General features: G+C 36.6%; 1 long non-coding RNA gene across 2 annotated transcripts in view; it reads left to right on the forward strand.

The window, feature by feature from the left end:
* LOC116658992 overlaps positions 1-4,663 on the forward strand; it is a 189,969-nt gene extending 185,306 nt beyond the window's left edge. Inside the window, exon 7 of one of the 2 annotated variants that reach the window (XR_004314248.1) lies at positions 4,417-4,663. This is a non-coding gene — a long non-coding RNA (uncharacterized LOC116658992). Of the gene's footprint in view, positions 1-4,413 lie in introns of both variants that reach the window. The other variant, XR_004314246.1, reaches the window with a different exon arrangement.
* The last annotated feature ends 14,105 nt before the right edge of the window (positions 4,664-18,768 follow it).

Below are 18,768 nucleotides of genomic sequence, written 5' to 3' on the forward strand. Positions count from 1 at the left end.
GGAAATTGCTGCCTCTGGCCCAGGGTCCTTCTACTTTCTGAGCCTCAGTTATCTCACAGATCTGGGTGGGTGTGGTTGAAATGCCCTGGAGTTCCTTATAGTCTTGGCCAAGCTCTACCATGTTAGAAATCTCTAGATTTGTCCACTGGGTCACACTCTGGCTTAGGCCACTGTTATTACTGCTCTCTTAATTACTATAGATGCCTCTTTACAGGGCCTCCTGTTCTTAATCTTTGCCCTTTTGGCCTTCTGCAGAGCAATCAGAATGATCTATTTTGTAACACAAATCTGATCATGTCACTCACAGGCTAAAAGCCTTCAGTGCTGATTTTTCTCCATTTTTCCCTTCTATGCCCTTTTTTGTACCTGGTTGGGGATGGGGGTGCTCATCTCAATGGATTCCTTTGGCCTCTGTCTTCTGTTTGGGTTCAGCCAATGAAGAATCCAGCAAGAGACTGAAGGGCAAAAGGCAGGAGAGTTTGAAGAATTTATTCCCACTGGAATACAGTTCCATTGTTGTCTGTGACTTTCCGTGACCATAGCTCCTGCAGGGTGGCTCTCTTTCCCAGCTCCAGCTCTCAGTTTCCTCCCCATTGCTTCTTCAGGCCTAGAAGTGATCATGGCTTCTCGATGTCACTTTGCTTGGGTACCTCAACATCCTTCCTTGGTTCCCTTAACCCCACCCACACTCGTTGAAAGAATTCCTTCTGTAAATTATCCCCAACATTTCATTTAACTGTGGTCAAGGAAACCAGCAGTTTCCTCCTGAGGTCTTAATGACTATGCCTCCAGTTGGTCTCAGGATGGAGCCCAAGCTCTTCTTCATATGGCCTCCACAGCCCTGCTGGATTTGGATCCCCCTCCCCGCCTCTCAGCCCCATTATGCTGTTTCTGTCTCTCTCTCTCTCTGCATCTGGTGCCCAGGCCTTAACTTGGTTCTTGTAATGCTCATTAACACCTCTTAGCCTTTGAATGTGCCTTTATATCTTCCTGGAAACCTCATCCTCCTTCCTCCTCTTCCTTTGTAGAGTCAACTCCACTTTACCCTCAGCTCAAATGCTGCTTTCTTAGGGAAATCGCATGATTCACTAGATTAAACATTATGTTATTCCTTAAATTTCCTTCATACCTCCTATTTCAGTTTATGCAATAATTTGATCAATCTGTCTCCCCTACTAGACTTTAAGAGGCAGAAGATTGAACTCATAGACACAGAAAGTAGAAAAGTGGTTCCCAGGTGCTAGTGGAGGAAATAGAGTTGATAAAAGGGTACAAACTTTTACATATAAGATGGATAAGAATCTGAAGATCTAATGTATAACATGGTGACTGTAGATGATAACACAGTGTCGTATAATTGAAATTTACTAAGAGAGTAGAACTTGAATGTTCTCACCGGCTCCAAGAAAGGTGGGGGATAAATACGTGAGGTGATGACTGTGTTAATTAACTCAATGGGGAAAGTCCTTTCACAATGTTTATGTATATCATATCATCACATTTTAGATTTTAAATATCTTCCAATTTTGTTTTCTATACCCCAGTAAAGCTGGAGGGCATAAAAAACAGGCAGGGAGCAGACACCGTGTCAATTTTGGCTTACCTTTGTAGCCTCAACATCTAGCCATGGCAGACCCTCCATAAAGAATTTTTGAAGCAATACATATAATCCAAAATCCCAAATCTTACTGCTGCAGGTTAAGAAAAAAAAAAATGGGTTGGTGTTTCCAAGGTCATTGTAAGAAATTAGAGGCTGTGATACAGGCTTAAGTCATCAGATTTCATACGACTTAAATTGCTCCTCTGCACCTTCAATTCCTTTTGGATATTTTTAGAAACCCTGGGTCTAAACAAAGCTGTGGAAGGAAAATTCATACACCCACCCCCCACCACATGTGTGGTATGCAGCAGAGCAGAAAAACAATCAGAAACGCACTCGATGAAGGAGAAAACAGCAGAACGTGAGTCCCTGGGCAAAGCATCTTGGAGAGGCCAGCCCAACAGCTGTTTGCATTAAAAATGATTGCTTTATATTTACGGCAGACGAGCAACAATAAGGAGTTTATAGCCTATAATCTAACACAAATGACTTGGGAAAATATTCTTAATAGATAGCTCAGTGAGCATCCCGGGGTGTTGGGAAACCCAGCAGGGAACACTCAGAATTGGCCTTCGTCGATCTGACAAATCCTCACTGACTGGCTGCATGTTAAAACATTTCTCTGCACAATTTTATGTTCTTCCACTTAAGGAGATGCTGCAAAAGACGCAGCAAACTCTGAGGGAACAGACCCTCACCAGATACTCAGCCCCCAGAGTTCCCACTGGCTTCTTAGAAACCACGCCCTCCTCCCTGGGCTGCATCAAGCCAGGGAAAATGAAGCATGACCTTGTGAAATATCAGTTTCTGGCTCTCTTCCCTCCTAATTGTGGGGATGTTATCATGGCAGAAGAAAAAAGTATCGTTTTCCACACTCCATTCTGGAAAACGATATCCATCTGTGGGAATGCTGAGCCGGCATGATTGCTGTGGCCAGGCGTGGCATCAGACGGACAGACTGGGTGAGAGTTTGGTTTCTGTGAGGGATCAGCTGGAAAAAAGGAAGTCGGTTCTCGGGAATTCGTGTTCTCAGTGCCCTTTCTTCTAACCCTCTTCCCAATGCCTGGGGCTTTCTTGCTGCTCAGTGATGCCCATTTGAGCCTGCAACACCATCTTATGTTGATGATTCCTTTACTGTACACATGGATCCCTAACTGGATTGCATATATACTTCTTAAGAGCAGATCAGTGCCTTAGACCTCTATGTCTCCCTTAGACCTCACTAGGACAATTCTTTCCAGTGGAAAGCAACTACTAGAAAGAACACTGCCTCTCACCCCTGACCATAGCTAATAAATACCTTGTGTCTCTGCTTTCACTAATTCCCCAATCCTTGTGACACTGGTCTGACCTATGCCCCCATCTCTCTTTGTCCTTAATAGTTAAGAACTTTAGATCCATCATCAAGGATTTAGGGACCAGCCTTCTAGCTGTCTCACAGTGGTGTGATCTTGGGGAGGTATTAACCGCCAGGAGCCTCAGTATTCCTACTTGTAGAATGTGGATATGACTGATACCTACTTCTCAGGGGTGTGGTAGAGACTGAGCATGACGTGTGCCATGTGTTGATGTTGTTTGCACAGTGCCTGTACTGAGTCAGTGCTCAATCAGTGTTAGCTTCTTGCAACAGTTTGAATGTGTCTGCCCCCTAAAATTTCATATGTTTTGAAACCCTAATGCCCAATGTGCAGTATTAGGAGTTGGGACCCTCGGGAGGACCTAATCATGAATGGGATTAATGCTTTTATAAAAGAGATTCCACAGAGCTCCCTTGCCCATTTCACCATGTAAGTACACAGCAAGAGAGTGACCGTGATGAACCAGGAGGAGGGCCCTACCCAGGATGTAACCATGCTGGTGCCTTGATCTTGGACATCCCAGCCTCCAGAACTGTGAGAAAAAACTTCTGTTTATACACTACCCAATCTGTGGTACTCTGTTACAGCCGCAGCATGGACTAAGACACTTCTCTTCCTCTTTTATCTTCTTTTTATGGGGTAATCTCATCTAGGTCTACGAATGTTTACAGAATGCAAAAATTGTCAATGCTCTCTACTAGAAAGGATTGTCCTAATGAGGTCCGAGAGAGAGAGAGGTCTGAGACTTGGACCTGACCCTGAAGACCACGCAGTCCAGTTAGTGATAAATGTATACAATACAGGACCGAACACTAAAAGACAGTAAGCTCTAAGGTCGAGCTTCATGGACTTGGGAAATCTTATCTGAGAAGCAGGGCCTTTAAGCTTTCAGAAAGATTAGCAGGAAGAGGATAAGTATTCTGGATTGGAAAATGACTTGACATGAGTAAAGATCTTTAGGTAAGAAGTAGAATAGCAAGTTCAAAGGACAACAAATAGACCATGTGACTAAACTGTCCTGTATGTGTTTGGAGATTACCAGAACACATGGCTAGAAGAAATCTTTGCTCCAGGAACCACAGCCCTATGGGTGTTTTTGTACATGAATTAGAGGCTATTCAGAATCACAGAATAAGCATATCTCTTCCTAGAGCTCCAACTTACTTGAAAATTAAATTTCAAATACATCATTTGTTCATTAAAATAAATCCAGGAGGGGAGGGTATAGCTCAAGTGGTAGAGCACATGCTTAGCATACACAAGGTCTTGGGTTCAATCCCCAGTACCTCCTCTAAAAATAAAATTAACAAGTAAACCTAATTACTCCCCACCAAAGAATTTAAAAAATAATTTAAAAATTAAAAAATAAATCCAGATATAATGTAGAATAGACTGAAAAATTCAAATGAAAACCTATGATAAACAATGAGAATTTACAAATACTTTACATTTTAGTAGGCTGCTTGAAGCTGTGCTGCAGACATGGAAAATCTCCACTTGGTGGCCTAAGTTTGAGATTCACAACTAAACCAGAGAAGTGTTCCTGGTAACTGAAATTGCATGGGACCAAGAAGGTAAGAGGAAAGGTAAGAGGAAAGGTAAGAGAAAATGGTAACATTTTGGATGCCAAATCCCTTTTTCTAATTTTGTCTATATAGAAGGAATGAGGTTTCAAGGGAAGGCAGCTCTTGCCTGGGGGTACACAGCTGAGGCTCTCTGGTGCTCTTTAAATAACAACCAAGAGAGAACTCATATGTGGGGTAGCTCTAATATAAATTGTTCTCCTGCTTCTGTGGTACTCTTTCAAAATTAAATCTTACAAGTTGTGGTAGAAACCTTGTGCAATGGTTTTGATAGCTTGTAAGTTTTCCATGTCAGATAAAGAGCTTCCTATTCAGTTGTGCACCATTCCTAGTCAGTGGAAGGCTTGTAGGAAATCTTTCCTTAGCTGCTAGTGAGTTGTTGCCCAAATTATGATTTTTTTTTAAGATCTCTAGCTTTCAATCTGTCACTCTGATGGCATTAAATAAAGTATCTCTAGGAGTCTAGGGTGACCAGCGCACTTCAGGTCCTGCTGGCAGCCAGGAGTCCCAGAGACACAAGTTGGTGAGAAAAATCAATTCAGCTTCAAGAGAGGTATCTACATGGGTCCCAGAGGAACATGGAAATGTCACCTACTCCTATAGTGTCCACAACACACTGCAGCAAGGTGGAAAAGCATGAACAATACATTTTATAGCAAATAGACTCCAGAAATCTCAACCAAGTAGGATTTTCTTAGGACTCTAAGGAAGGTTTCCAAGCCACAAGCTGGAAGAAAATACTTACAATTCACAGAGCTGACAAAGGATTACATCCAGAAAATGTAAAACTTCCTCATAAATCAATAAAGGAAAGACTAAACCTCAGTAGAAAAATGGATAATTCACAGAAGAAACCTGAAAAGCCAATAATCTTGGGGAAAAAAAAAAGGTCAACCTCATGGTAATCTTGTAACTGCAAATTAAAACCACAATGAGATAACACTTTATATCTACCATATGGAAAAACGTAAAAGCTCTAACAAAACCAAATTTTGACTTACATATTGAAAACCCAACATCATATTTTCTATCAAAATGCTTATGACTGTAAATTGGCATAACCACTTAATAAGAGTAGTTTATCAATATTTAATAAAATTAAAGATATCCAAATCCTATGGCCCAATAATTCCATAACAGGTATAGAGCCCAAATACACTTCCACAAAACTATACAAAGAATATTCATGAAGCAGTAATTGTAATAGTGAAGAATTGGAAACAACCTAAATTTTTCCCCAGTAATAGAAAAATGGGAAAATGTTGAGTTTTTGTTTACAGTGGAATACTATATAGCAATTAAAATGAGTAAACTGTACATATATATAAATATAAATATATATATATATATATATTTATCAGCATGTTTAAATCTTGAAACTATGTTTACTAGAAAGAACAAGAATACAGTAACCACAATATGATGCCATTAGAATAAAATTTAAACCCTAGATCAATACTGTATACTATTGTTAAACATGGTAAAAGTATAGATACATGAATGGGAAGGATACAAGCCATCTTCAGAATACCAGTTACCTCTGGGGAAGAGAGTTGGGAAATGAGATTGGGAAGGCTTTAACTGAATACTCTATGGCTCAGAGCAGTCAGAAATCTCCCATGAGAAATAAAATCCCGAAGCCTGTGCTTGGGTGAGGGGAGTCTAAATTTACACTGCTTACATGACATAAAAATCTCCAGCTGAGAAACTGATGTTTTAAAAAAAACACAGTCCTGTACTAATCAATCCCCTAAAGCACTTGGCAGAGACACTTTCATAACTTGGGGTGCACATGACTGACTAGCACACTCATAAATCCCTACTGATGATCAGCTCACAAACAAAAATTACAAAACATACAAGAAAGTAGATAGTAGAGCATGTTGAGGGAGAGTCAGTGGGCACCACTAACTGGAGAACAAGCCTTCCAGGACCTGATGTTATAGAACATTCCTAAAGAAAGTAAATGATAAGAAGTCCCCATTCCCATTGAAGTGGGCCCTCAGAGCGTCTACAAAGTGCTATTTTAGAACTCCTGTGGAACAATGACTGGTGTACATCTCCTTTTCCTTCCTTTCTGAAAGAATGTGTTCACTGAGATTATACTGCTGGTGTTCTACCACCATGTTGGAAAAGGGGAGGATATTTATCTTTTTGGTTCACAGGCCTCAAGAGACAAAGAGGAATGGTGTCTGGATCTGATGGGGTTTGAACTGGATGAAATGACTGGATGGGCCTTTGACTTGTTTCCGTTGGGGGATGAGAGGGCTGGAATATGCTCTATAACTGAGAAGAAGAGAGAAAAATAATATATGGTGATAAAAAAGCAGAGACATTTACTGCTCACCAAATATTCATGTGCTCCCCCACATTTTCCAGGCCACTTGCAGTTAGTCAGGATCAATAGACTATTTCTAGGCAAAGGACTCTAAGTGGAAGTGACACAGGTCCCTTCTGGACAGAAGCACAGAAGAGAAGGCGTTGAGATCTCCTGCTCTTCCTTTTTGTTCCCCAGTGACAGTGGCAGCTGCATCTTGAGATAGTTTAGCCACTAGATGGAAACAGCTAGATTGCTGGATCACTGCTTGAAAGGCAGCTGCAGACTTTGCATGAGAGAAAAATAAGCTTTTATGTGATAAGCCAAAACTCATGTTGTGTGTCACTCTTATGTACCCCCCCCACCAACACACACACACACACACACATATTACTCATTGAAAAGATCTCATACAAAAATTAAAACTACACAGGGAGGCAAGCCACTATGAGAGGAACAGCAGACATAACCTGGGAATGAATGCCCCAAAAGTCTGAAATAATGGAACTATATGATATCAGCTGTATTAAAAAGCATATTTTGAGTATTTGAAGTACTATTTACAGGAATATAGGGTAATATTTGGGAAATTTTTTAAATATTTGAAAAAGAGATTAGCAGATCTTTTAATAATGAAAAGCACTGCATTTCAAATTGAAAAGTTAATAAAAGATACACATCATATATATATATATTTTTTACTCATTGTTTATGGCACAAGTGAAGCTGAAATGCAGTGGGAAATGAAGTGTCTTTCAATAAATTAATTTTTTATGAATTGAGTATTCATATGAGAAAATTGAATTTTGATTTATACCTCACATTATTCAAAAATTCTAGATGCGTTGCAGAAGATCTAAAATATAAAAGTAAAATTTCTAAATGAAAACATTGAAAAATATTTTAGGCAAAGATTTCTTAAATAGAATGGCCATAGAATACTAACAATAAAAGACAGTTGGACTATGTTAGAATTAAGAACTTCTGTTTGTCAAAAGACACCACTATGTGGTGTTGGGAAAGCTGGACAGCTGCATGTAAATCAATGAAGTTAGAACACGCCCTCATACCATACACAAAAATAAACTCAAAGTGGCTTAAATATGACATGACACCATAAAACTCCTAGAAGAGAACATAGACAAAACATTCTCCAGTATAAATCATAGCAATTTTTTTTTAGTTAAATCTCCCAAGGCAATAGAAATAAAAGCAAAAATAAACAAATGGGACCTAATCAAACGTATCAGCTTTTGCACAGCAAAGGAAACCATAAACAATATGAAAAGACAACCTACAGAATGGGAGAAAATATTTGTAAATGATGCGACTGACAAGGGCTTAATTTCCAAAATATACAAATAGCTCATACAACTCAATAACAAAAACAAAGAACTCAATTCAAAAATGGACAGAAGGCCTAAATAGTCATTTCTCCAGAGAAGAAATACAGATGGCCAACAGGCACATGAAAAATATACTCAACATTACTAATTATTTGAGAAATGCAAATCAGAACTACATCGAGGTATCACCTCTCACCAGTCAGAATGGCTATCATTAAAAAGTCCACAAATAATAAATTCTGAAGAGGGAGTGGAGAAAAGGGAACCCTCCTACACAGTTGGTGGGAGTGCAAATTGGTGCAGACCCTATGGAAAACAGTGTGGAGGTTCCTTAAAAAACTAAAAATAGAGTTACCATATGATCCAGCAATCCCACTCCTGGGCATATATCCAGAGGAAACTCTAATTTGAAAAGATACATGCACCCCAATGTTCATAGCAGCACTATTTAAAATAGCCAAGATGTGGAAGCAACCTAAATGTCCACTGACAGATGAATGGGTAAAGAAGATGTGGTATATATATAATGGAATACTACTCAGCCATTAAAAAGAATAAAATAATGCCATTTGCAGCAACATGGATGGACCTAGAGATTATCATACTAAGTGAAGAAAGTCAGAAAGAAAAAGGCAAATACAGTATGATATCACTTATATGTGGAATCTAAAATATGACACAAATGAACTTACTTACAAAACAGAAGCAGACTCAGAGACATAGAAAACAAATGATGGTTACCAAAGGGGAAAGAGGGTGGGAGATGGATAAATTGGGAGTTTGGGATTAACAGTTACAAATAACTACATATAAAACAAATAAACAACAAGATCCTACTGTATAGCACAAGGAACTATATTCAATATCCTGTAACAAACCATAATGGAAAAGAAAATGAAAAAGAATATATATTATAAGATGTTATATCAATTTGCTGTACACCACAACCTAATACAACATTATAAATCAGCTATACTTCAATAAAAACTTTTTTTTAAAAAGACACCACTATGAAAGCGAAGAGGCAAGCCACAGAGTGGGAGAAGACATTTATAGTATGTACACCTGACAAAGTATTGCTATCCAGAATACCTAAGGAACTCCTGTAGATTAGCAATAAAGACATACACCCAAAAGAAAGATGGGCAAATAAGCACTTGAGAAAAGAAGCTTTTCAAAAGGCAGTTAGCACTGAAAAAGTTGCTCAATGTCATTAGCCATTAAGGAAATACAAGTTAAAACTTGTGAAATACCAGTACAATGCCACCAAAATGAATAAAATGGGAAAAAAATATGCTGGAAAAGATAATCAAGCAATTAGATCTTCCCTTCACTGCCATGGGAATGTAAATTAATAGTCATTTTGAAAGACTTACTACACAGTAAAATAAAACTGGACATTTGCATGCCCTATGTGGTAGCCAAATATGGCTCCTGAAAGATGTCCATGTTCTAATCTCAAGAACCTGTGATTAGGTTACATGGCAAAGAGGAATTAAATTTGTAGATTAAGTTAATGTTACAAATTGCCTGATCTTAAAATAGGGGTATTATCTGGGTGTGCCTAGTGTAATCACAAGGGTCCTTAAAAGTGGAAGAAGAAATCATAAGAGAGAACTGGATGAGGGAGCAAGAAGGATTCAAACCAGTTACTGGAGGAAGGCAGGCATGAGCCAAAGAAAACAGGTGCCCTCTAGAAGCTGGAAAAGGAAAGGAAATGGATTATTTCCTGGAACCTCCAAAAAGAAAGACAAGCTTGCGAACACCTTCATCTTAGCCTAGTGAGAGTCATGTTGGACTTCTGATAATACGGAACTGTAAGTTACTAAATTTCTGTTGTCTTAAGCCACTAAGCTTGTGTCAGTTTTTCATGGCATCAAGAGAAAGCTAATCTAATTTATGATGCAATAATTCCACTCCTAGATATATACCCAACAGGAAGGAAGAGATATGTACACAAAAAGACATGTACAAGAATGTTCATACAGTCTTATTCATGATTGCCTCAACTAGGAAACCACCCACATGTACATAAATAGATCAAGTGTAATGTCTTAATACGTGGGATACTAAGCTGCAATGAGAAACGAATGCTACACACAACAATATGATGGCTCTCACAAACATAATGTTGAGTAAAGGAAGCCAAAAGATTTGAGATTGAGAACTGCATTTATAGTAAATTCAAATGAGTAAAACTAATCTAGGTTTTTAGAATTAGAATTGTGGTTGCCTTGTCAGTGGATCTGGTGACTGAGGAGGGATGTGAAGGGGGTCTGTGGGGTGCTGGCAATTTCTTGATCTGGGTGGTGGTTTCACAGTGTGTTTGGTTTGTGAAAATTATTTGAGTTGACATTTATGATTTATGCATATTTGTGTATGTATGCTATATTCCAATAAGTAGTTTAACGTTAGAAAACAACGAGTTGATTTTAAAACAGATCACACCACTGAGGTGAGAATTAAAAATTGAAAGATTAATCTGAATGAATTCTGCAGAATGCCACTAGGGGATATTAAGATGTAAAACAAAAAAAAGAATGTAAGAATGAGAAGGGTCAGATTTATCTACAATACATGCTACGTAAAGAGAGAATAGGTGATGAAACATTCAAAGAGATCATGCTGAAAATTTTCCAGACCTAATACAAGACATGACTCTTCAGATTTGGCAAGCAGAGTAAATAAAAATGAAAATAAATACATCTCTTGATATATTGTAGTTAAGCCAAGAAATACTATTATCATACAACAATAGAGGATGAAAGGCAGTGGAATAATAATTTCAAAGAGCTGAAGAAAGAACAGCAGTCAGCCTAGATTTTTTTTTTCATTCAGATATATTAAGTATAGTTTCCATAGGGCAAAATTCTCTTTTTACTTTATGCTTCTGTGAGATTTGACAAATGTATACAGCCATGCAATCTCTACTCTAGTCAAGATATAGAATGGTTCCATCACACAGAAAAATCCCCTCATGCCCCATTATGGTCAACCCTGCTCCCACCCCAGTCCATGGCAACCACTGATCTGTTTTCCATCCCTGTAATTTTCATTTTCTAGAATATAATATAAATGAAATCACACAGAATGTAGCCTTGGCCCACAGACTAACTTCACTCAGTATAATGTATCTGAGACTTATCTAAATTGTTGTCTGTATCTATAGTTCATTTCTTACTGCTGAGTAGTATTCCGTTGAATAAAGGCAATACAATTTATTTACCTAACCACCAGTAGAAAGATATTTGGGCTGTTTTCAGTGTTTGGTACTTATGAATAAAGTTGCTATAAAGATCTGCATGCAAAGTTTTCTGTGGACATATGCTTTCATTTCTTTGGGATAAATACCTGGAAATGGAAATTCTGGATCATACGTGGCAAGTGTATGTTTAACTGTATGAGAAAACTAATGGTCTTCTAAACTGGCCGTGCCATTTCACGTTCCTATTTGCAACATGTGAGAGTTCTAGTTGCTCCTCACCCTCGCTAGCACTTCATACTATCCATTTTTTTTCCATTCTAATCTGTGCGTAATGATAATTTGCTGCCATTTTAATTTGTATCCTTTCATGTGCTCTTTTCCCATTGGTATACTTCTTTGATTAAGTGTTCAAATCTTTGTTCATTTTAGTTGGGTTTTTGGTTTTCTATTTTAATTAACTGTATTTTGAAGAAAAAATTTTTTATTTAGATGAACCTGATTTATAATTTTTTTCTTTTTTCTTTATTTTTTAATTGAAGTATAATCAATTTAAAATGTGTCAGTCTCTAGTGTACAGCATGGTGATTCAGTTATACACACACACATATATATATATGTATTCTTTTCATGATAAGTTACTACAAAATATTGAATGTAGTTCTCTGTGCTATACAGTAAGACCTTGTTGTTGATCAATTTTATATGTAGTAGTTAGTATCTGCAAATCCCAGATTCTCAATTTATCCTCCCCCAACCTATAACCATAAGTTTATTTTCTATGTCTATGAATCTGTTTCCATTTTGTAAATAAGTTCATTTGTGTCATTTTTTAGATTCCATATATAAGTGATATCATATGTATTTGTCTTTCTCTTTCTGGCTTACTTCACTTAGTATGATAATCTCTCGGTCCATCCATGTTGCTGCAAATGACATTATTTCATGCCTTTTTTATGGCTGAGTAGTAGTCTGTTATAACCACGCCTTCTTTATCCAACGATCTGTTAATGGACACCTTTGTTGTTTTTATGTCTTGGCTATTTTAAATAGTGCTGCTAGGAACATTGGGGTTCATGTATCTTTTCAAATGAGAGTTTCCTCCAGATATATGCCCAGGAGTGGGATTGCTGGATCATAGGGTAAGTCTATTTTTAGTTTTTTAAGAAATCTCCATACTGTTTTCCACAATAGCTGCACCAAATTACATTCCCACCAACAGTGTAGGAGGGTTCCCTTTCCTCCACATGCTCTCCAGCATTTATCATTTGTGGGTTTTTTAATGATGGCCATTCTGACTGGTGTGTGGTAATATCTCATTGTAGTTTTGACTTGCGTTTCTCTGATAATTAGCAGTATTGAACATCTTTTCATATACCTGTTGGCCAACACATGGGGATCACTGTTGACCTTGGTGAGGGGTTTCCAGTGGCATGATGGAAGAGGAGCACTGGTGGCAGCCTACATAGAAAACTGGTTCAAAGTGGAGCAAAGTTGGGGGTAGATACTGAAGTAGAGTCAAGAAGAATTTTCTTCTTTTTTAATGGGAGAGAAAACAGTCCATTTTTATGCTGAAGGGAAAGCTCAGTAGAGAAATGTAATTACATGGAAGAGAGAGAAGAGAATTTCTAGAATGGTCATGGAAGAGAGGGGAATAGAATCTGGTGCACAGATGGGAGGGGCTTAACTTTAGATGGGGATATGGATGGTTCACACACAGGTGAGCACGCAAAGAGAAGCCTAAGGACGGAAATTTTAGCAAGTGGCTAGCTGTGGTGGAATCTAGAGAAGTAGAAGATCTCTTGATTGCTTCAGTTTTCTCCGTGATGTAGGAGCCCGGTTCAGAGACAGAGATGAGGAGAGGTGTAGAGAGAGAATGAGAAGGAAGACACGGAGTGGGAGAGGGAGGAGGGGAGAGGCTCTCTCAGTGGTTTGAGGAGAAGGAGGATGTGAAAGTCACATATATCTTTGAGCCTCACTTATATTAAGGACAAGAATTCATAAATTGCACAGATTTTGTGAGGGTTGGCAATAATATTAAAAAAATCCAGTGTTCAAATCTCATAGTTGCCATCATCATATCAACACATCAGTGTGTGTATCTGCTTCTCTCTCAGGCCCCCAGTTCTCTGAGAATACAAATCATGTGGTGCTTTTTTCTTTGGATGCTACCTAGAAAAGTATGAACTCCATTCGCTATCTTAGTATTTTTAATTGTAAGAAACTAGAACAAAAAAATGCGACTAGAGGAAAGAAAGAAGTCACTCGTAATTCTACCACTTCTCGTTGATGTTTTGCTTTTTTCATGCTGACTTTTATTCCAGTCTCCTCATAGCTAGACATCACATAAACAGCCAACATCACATATTATTTTTTTCATGTAACATTATGTATTAAGCATTTTCCATAATGTAAATCTTCAAAATCATCATTTCAATAAGTGCATATTTTTTTCATGTATACATTCATGTGAATGAATGTATTAAATTTTATACAGCAATTTAAAATCGGACATTTGTTTCAAATATGTTATTAGAATTTATTACTATGAATGCCTTAGAGCATATTTGAACATAATTGAGGAGTTCATAATAAAGCTGCCTACCATTTAACTACTGGTTACTGACTACCAGTTATGGAGTACTGCACTAATGATTCTTCATGCATCTCGTTTGATGACCTTAATGGAAGAAAAAGTAATTTTTGTATTTATATACTTCAGCATATATAAAAGCTTTTAAATGTCATAAAAATACTCTTGAGCTGACTCATCCTAACTAGATTTTAATATGTAGCCATATTTTAGAATATTCTGAAGAAATGAAATATCACAGAGTTGAAGCTTTTTAATCCCATTGTCCTCCCTTCTTCCCCATAGGTGACTACTATCCAGAATTCAGTGTTTACATTCCTATTTCTTTTCTAAGTACTTTGTTCACATGGATGTGTCAATAAGGAACATACAGTATTGAATCTGTTTGTTTCAAGTTTTGTATAAATGGCTTAATACTTCACATAGCATTTTTGAACTTCATTTTTCACTTGTTTTTAAAAGTATTTATGTTGATATGTGATGTTTTCATTGATTTAAACAGCTGCATATTTTCCACTGTATATATAATCACAATTTATTATCCATTATGTTGGTAGACACTTGGGTTCCCAATAATTTGCATTTGCAAGCAATGCTCTAATTGGCATCTTTTTTCACGTATGCCCTAAGATTTGGAATTGCAGAGTTCTTTAGCATATGTATCTAAATGTGAAATTAAGTAGTCTAGAATGGTGTTTGGGAATCTGTACATAGTTTAAAAGCTCCCCAGAGCTTTTGATGTGTAGCTGGGGATGAGAACCGCTGCTCTAGATTTTATCCTTTTCAGGTACAGTTAAATTATCCCCACCTCTTCACTTTATAAATGTTGAGTTAGAGGCATAAAATCCTGATTGCTAAGGATGCTGCCTCAGTGCTTTGGGGCTGACAGATCTTAAGAGCGGCTGTGAATATCTGTGTATATGGTCTCTCTGAAGAGGGATTTCAAAGCAGACTGGTCACCGGTCACTAAATGACACCTTTGCAATTCAGCTGCCACCTCTGTCTACGCTTTTACCTGTGGAGGGGAAGAATCAAAACATAAGCCAAACAAACTTAGCTAGGCCTAACACAAGCCAAACAAGCTCAGCTAGGGCTGGGATGGCAAATCATTCTTAACTTATCTGCCGGTGGTAATCAGTTGCTGGAAGCTGCCTCAGCAGAACAATGAGAATAATTATGAAGATTGCCTCTGTGGTAAAGATTGCTGTGATTGATTAGTGATGTCTGCCATGGATTGGCTATCAGTGGTCAGACAGGTGAGGTGCATAATTGGTGTCTACTTGGAACCTAAAAAAAATGGACTCTTTCTGCCTCTTTTATTAAATGTCATACTCTTCAAGTATTACACAAGTTACCGGTACATACTGAGCATAATAACAGATGCTTGTCATAAATGTATTTTGCCTTTTCTTATCAGTGATACAGAATGGCAGATGATAATCAAAGGAATGTCTTAGAAATCAGGGCCAGAATAATATTTTCATGGAAATGATTTTAATTTGCACTTTCCCTAATGACTAATGACTTTTTAGTTTCTTTTCATGTGTTTATTTGCCATCTATATGTCTTCTTTGGTAAAGGGTCTATTTTAACATTTACCCATTTTTATCAAGTCGCTTATCTTGCTGAATTTAGAGAGGTTTTTTTTTTATATTCTGTACACAAAGCCATTATCAGATAGGTGTCACTTATCTTTAATATTCTTAACACTCTCTTTCAAAGTACAGACGTTTTTAATTTTAATCAAGTTCAGCTGATCCATTTCTTGTTATGGTCTGCACTTTTTGTGACTTATCTAAGAAATTTTTGCCTAACTCAAGATCAAAAAGATTTTCTCCTATATCTTCTAGAATTTTTTAATATATGTAACACCTACATATAGATACAGACCATTTCAAGTTAATTTTGAGTTGGTGTAGGAAAAAGGTCAAGGCTGTTTACTTATTTAGCATATAAATGGCTAATTGTTCCAGCACCCATTGCTGAAAAGATTATCTTTTATCCATTGAATTACCCTGGTACTTGGGTTGAAAATCAGTAACCATATATACGTGAGTCTATTTCTGAACTCTTGATTCTGTTCCTTTGTTCCATGTGTCTCTCTTTTAGCCAGTACTGCAATGTCTTGATTATCGTATCTTTATTGTAAGTCTTCAAATGGGTAATGTGAGTCCTCCAACTTTGTTCTTCTTATTCAAAATTACCTATTTCAGCAATTTTACTTCCTTTGCTTTTCTGTATAAATTTTAGAATTACTCTGTCAACTTCTACCCCAAAAAAATCATGTTGGGATTTTGACTGGGATTGCATTGAACGTATAGAATTGACATCTAAGAGTGAATTTTCCAATCCATGAGCACAGTTATATTTGTCCATTTATAAGGTCTTCTTGGTTTCTCTCATCAACATTTTGTCATTGTGAGCATTTAAATCTTTTGCCTCTTAAATATTTTGTGTTTTTAATGCTATTATAAATGGTACTGTTTTTATAATTTCAATTTCCAGTATTCTTTTCTAGTATCTAAAAAAATTGATTTTCATATTTTGACCATATATCCTGCAACCGTATTAAACCCACTTATTGGTAGATTCTTTAGGAGTTCCTATGTAGACAGTCACGTTTTCAATGAGTAGAGGTTTGTATCTTCCTTTCAAATCTGCACACCTTTTCTTTTTCTTTTTTATTTTATAAGATTCATTGCTAGGATCTCCAGTATGTTGTTGAAATGAGCAGTGAGATCAAACATCATTGCCTTTTTCCTAATTTTGGGAGAAAAACATTTATTCTTTCATATACGTATATCTGTATATCAGCTGTAAAGATTTTTATAGATGTCCTTTATCAGGTTGAGCATGTTTCCTTTTCCTCCAAGTTTTCGGAGAAATTTTAACGTGAATAGACATGAAACTTCATCCAGGGTTCTTTCTGCATATATCAGATGGTCATTTCCTTTTTTTTTTTTTAACTCTATTTATTTAGTAAATTATATTGATTAATTGTCAAGCGTTGAACTAACTTTACATACCTGGGGCAGACTTCCCTTGGGCATGTATTATCCTTTCTGTTTGCTGCTAAATTTAATTTTCTAATTTTGTTAAATATTTTTGGGTTAATTTTTATGAGGGAGATTGGTATATAATTTTTATTTCTTAATAATGTCTTTGGCTTTGGTATCAGAGTAATTCTGATCTCATTAATGAGCTGGAAAGTGTTGTCTCCTTTTCTGTTTTCTGGAAGAGTTTGTGTAAATTTGGTCATATTTCCCATTGAAACCATCTAATCTGGGTTCTCTTTGAGGGAAGGTTTTTAAACTATAAATTGAATTTTTTAATAGATGGAGAGTTAGTTAGGTAATTTATTTCTTCTTGAGTGAGCTTTCATAGTTTGTATCTTTCAAGGAATTCATTCATTCCACCTAAATTATCAAATGTTTGCCATAAAAGCTTTCCATAAGATTCTTTATACTTTTCATGTTAGTTGGCTCTATAGAGGTGTCCCCTGTTTCATTCCTGATATTGACCATTTATGTCTTCTTTCTTTCATTATTATTCTGGCTAGAATTTTTAAAATTATTCTTTGCAAAGGACCAATATTGATTTTATTGCTTTTCTTTATTACATTCTTGTTTCAATTTGAATGATTTCTACTCTTTAGTATTTCCTTCTGTTTATTTTGGGTTTGACATGCCCTTCTTTATCTAATTTCTTAAGGTAGAAGCTTAAGTTATTGTTTTCAACCTTTCTTTTTTTTCCCCCTAATATAAGCATTTAATGCCAAAATGTTCCCTCTGAACACTGCTTTAGCTTCATTCCGTAAATGTTTGTATGTTGTGTTCTCATTTTTATTCAGTTAAAAATATTTTTTAATTTCTCTTGTGATTTCTTCTCTAACATGATTTACTTAAAGAGTGATGTTTAATTTTCAGAATTTTTGATTATTTTCCACATATCCTTGTGTCTTTGATTTCTAGTTTAATTCTGTTGTGATCAGAGAATATTTTTTATATCATTTGAGCCTTTTCAAATTATTGAACCTTGCTTTTGGTCCAGATTGTGGTTTATCTTGATGAGTGTTCCAAGTTGAAAATAATGTGTACTCTATTATTATTGTGTGACAAATTCTTTGAATATCAATTAAGCTTGTTTGGTTTCTAGTGTTTTTCAAGACTTGTGTGCATATCCTTGTGACTTCGTGTCTGCTTGTTCTAGCAATACTGAGGTAGAAGTGTTGATACTTGTAACTGTAATTGTGCGCTGGTATATTTCTTCTTTAAGTTCTACTAGTTTATTTTCATGTATTTTGAAGCTCTTTTGTTGGATGCATCCACATTTAGGATTGTTATGTCCTTTAGTGAATTGACCCTTTTTTCATGATAAAAATTTCCCTCTTTATCCAGGTAAATAATGATTATATTAAAATTTACTTTGTCTAATATTAGTATAGTCACTCTGGCTTTCTTTGACCAGTATGCTTATACTGTACTCTTTTCCATTCTTTTAATTTTAATCTCTTTGTGTCTTTAGATTTAAAGTGAATTTCCTATAGACATCATCCACTGGGATCTTACTTTTTCAATCCAGTCTGACAAATCTCTGACTTTAATTGAATTGTTTAGATCATTTATACATAATATAATTATTGCTATATGGGATTAAATCTACCATCTTGGTATTTGTTTTCCATTTGTCCTGTCTGTTCTATCATGACAATCCAACCTTGGAACATCCCCAGAAGTTCCCTTATATCCGTTAGCCCACTCCCATCTCAC

Source organism: Camelus ferus, chromosome 22, assembly GCF_009834535.1.
Source record: "Camelus ferus isolate YT-003-E chromosome 22, BCGSAC_Cfer_1.0, whole genome shotgun sequence".
NCBI classification, from domain to species: domain Eukaryota; kingdom Metazoa; phylum Chordata; class Mammalia; order Artiodactyla; family Camelidae; genus Camelus; species Camelus ferus.